The following is a 3,000-nucleotide window of genomic DNA, read 5'->3' as shown; positions in this document are numbered from 1 at the left end:
TTAACAAACCAACTTATTTTTTATACAAATTACGCAAAGGTTTTTTACGCGATATCAAATACACCGTTTACATGCACGACTTGAAATTTTTTTTCTCTCAAATAGCGTGTTTATTCGCGAGAACCGTGGAAAATAACGGTGCATAGAGCAAAAAACCGTGTAAAAAGAAGTCATTCAAAAAAAAAAAAAAATGCAAAATCAATCCGCGTTGAAAAAACTTTAGTGTACTTTCTATGAACAACTTTGGCTGATGATGTTCGTATAAGTTTCCCTACAAAATTCCCGCATAGCTAAAAACCATACTATGCATCTTTCGAATTATTCGGTTCTGATTACATTAATAGTTACGATTTATTTTAGGTCACTGCTTATGTGTCTTTGCTAGAAACGAGTAAAAACCATTTCTAAAAGATAAGATTAATCTTCCAAAAAACTAATTGAGTAATTTTGGCAACGCGACGCTAAGATAAAAAATTATGCCTGGAAGATACAGTTAATAATCATGAATAATATTCGATTATTTTAGCAACGCACCCCAAAATTTTCTGCTGTCACTTAACACGTGGTTGAATTTTTGTGCAGAATACAATTTTTTCTCGCTGATTCGTTCGTGAAAATTTCACGCTTTCGGGAGAATTCAGAACGGAACAGCACCGGTTCCGACGGTGCGATGGATCGATTGGCGACGGCGCCAGTTCCGGTTGTGCGAAGGTAAGTACCTTGATTTATTTTTTGGTAATTTTTTAGTTTTCCTAATTGAAAATTACTTTTTCCAGTCGCAGTTAGCCGGATGTCTCCGGCTCCACCGGTTCCGACGGTGCGATGGATCGATTGGCGACGGCGCCAGTTCCCGTTGTGCAAGGGTAAGTACCTTGATTTATTTTTTGGTAATTTTTTAGTTTTCCTAATTGAAAATTACTTTTTCCAGTCGCAGCTAGCCGGATGTCTCCGGCTCCACCGGTTCCAACGGGGCGAGGGTCGGTAGTCCACAACAGCACTAACAAGGTCATCAGCACAATCACGAAACTTTTTACAGTGTTTTTACAGTGTGAAGTGTTTTTTTTTATTTCAAATAAATTTTATTTTTGTGATGTAAATAAAATGCTATAAAAACAATTTTAAAACTGATTTTCTTTTCGATAATTTAATTTTAATAATTGTATCTAAAGGACACGATATATTAAATCGTAATTTTTTTTATGAGAAAACCATTAAGTGAAGATTCCACGTATGATACAACTTGCTCGGATGAGTAGAAAAAAGCAAAAAAATTGAATGGTTACTCTACTTAACGACCCGTTACCTGTATCGTAAAGTGCGTCCAAACGATTCCATTTCATGGAAAAACGATAAGCCTTATCTTACATTAATAATCCAAAACTATAGAATAAATCTTTCGGGTGTCTCGGGAAGAAGATAATGAGAATAGTCATTGTATAATACTGATTTATGCGGGTTAGGCTTTTTTAAGAGTTTCTTAAATGTCCCGCTTTTTTCGGCTGTGTCCCGCATTTATTTCGTGAAATGTCCCGCTTTTTTCTGAAAGTATCTGGCAAGCCTACCTTAATGCCTTCCGTGATACTCATGCACATGAAATCTTCATCCGAATGATCAGAATCTTTTTCAACTCGTTTAAAATTAGAAGTCGAAGCAATTTTATCAGGTGAATCATTCAAAAATCAAATTGATTGACGAGAACGCTGACGTTCGTAGCAATTACGTCTGGTGTGTCCTCGCATATTACAATAGCTGCACCCCCAGCATACCCCCAAACGATTGTTCCTATCACCACGAGAACGGCTGCGACTGCGATTCCTGTATGCGGATTGATTCTGATCATAGCGACCACGAGCAGGAGCAGGGTATCTTTCCCTCTTACCATTGAAAGCCTCTGTGTAACGGCCAGAATTCTGTCGAGGACCAAGACGATCAATTAAATTCACGCGCATTTCGGATTTTTGCTCAACTCGCAAGGCATTTTTTACAGCATGTTCTCTGGCTATTAAAATGCGTTCCACCTTTTCCAGACTCGGATCCTCCATCTCATAAAGCTTTTCAAAAGCTTTTTTGTCAACTGCACCGAAAACTACGCGATCACGAATCAAACTGCTTTTAATCGCCTCAAAAGCACAACTCTCGGCCAGCAATTTTACATCCAAGATGAAGTCCTCCACAGGTTCATCTTTTGCTTGGTTACGACCGTAAAAAGCATCCCGTTTTTGCATCAGGCCTCTTGTTTTGTCGAACCGATTCTTCAGTCGATTGAAGATGTCATCATACTCCAGAGAATCAAGATCCACTCCTGGATACAACTTCTTAATTTCGCCAAACACTGATGCACCTCCCACGGTTATAAAAAGCGATTTTCGGTTTCCAGCCGGTACATTATTATAGTTGAATACATACTGCAACCTTTCCGCATAATCGCTGAACGATGTTCCTGGAACGTACGGCTCCACCGATCCGATGAAAGTGGACATTTTCTCGGAAAAAATTCGTCACTTCGTTTCGTACACTGCAATAGCAACCAAATGTAAACAATCAGTGATTCCATACTGATGATGATGATGGGTGGAACGGGTGAAACCAATACAAATTTTTGTGTCACGCGTTTCTATTTTGTTGCGGCTATATGTTGCGCCTCTTTGTTGCACACACTCAACAGCGTTTTATAGCGTTTATAGCAAATCTTAAGAGTGAACACAGTAAAATAGCAATACACTCACCTCTTTTTTATATGCTCACGAGATACCTTCTCGATTTACAGCTTCTTGATCAGAAGAGATGCTGGTTATTGTCCTAGCCGCGGAAAAAAAAAGAATGGCTACGTCGGCAGATAATTGAAACAATTAATGTATGCGAAGCCTTCTTAAACCAGCTTTTAACAACTATTTTTTTTTTTGCTGATCTTACCAAACTATCCGGAATATCACCCGTTCACAGTTTTCCACTTGAATATCGCAACTGATTTCTTTGAGCCAATCCTACAATGTTTTTTCA

The 3,000-nt window shown here is 38.5% G+C and overlaps 1 long non-coding RNA gene across 1 annotated transcript; it reads left to right on the top strand.

The window, feature by feature from the left end:
• The first annotated feature begins 391 nt into the window (after positions 1–391).
• Positions 392–1,085, top strand: LOC129756845 (uncharacterized). Its single transcript, XR_008739544.1, has 3 exons — positions 392–711; positions 777–863; positions 929–1,085. It is a non-coding gene; the product is annotated as an uncharacterized LOC129756845 (long non-coding RNA).
• The last annotated feature ends 1,915 nt before the right edge of the window (positions 1,086–3,000 follow it).

Source organism: Uranotaenia lowii, chromosome 3 (genome assembly GCF_029784155.1).
Source record: "Uranotaenia lowii strain MFRU-FL chromosome 3, ASM2978415v1, whole genome shotgun sequence".
NCBI classification, from domain to species: Eukaryota; Metazoa; Arthropoda; class Insecta; order Diptera; family Culicidae; genus Uranotaenia; species Uranotaenia lowii.
This window is presented reverse-complemented; position numbering and strand designations above follow the sequence as displayed.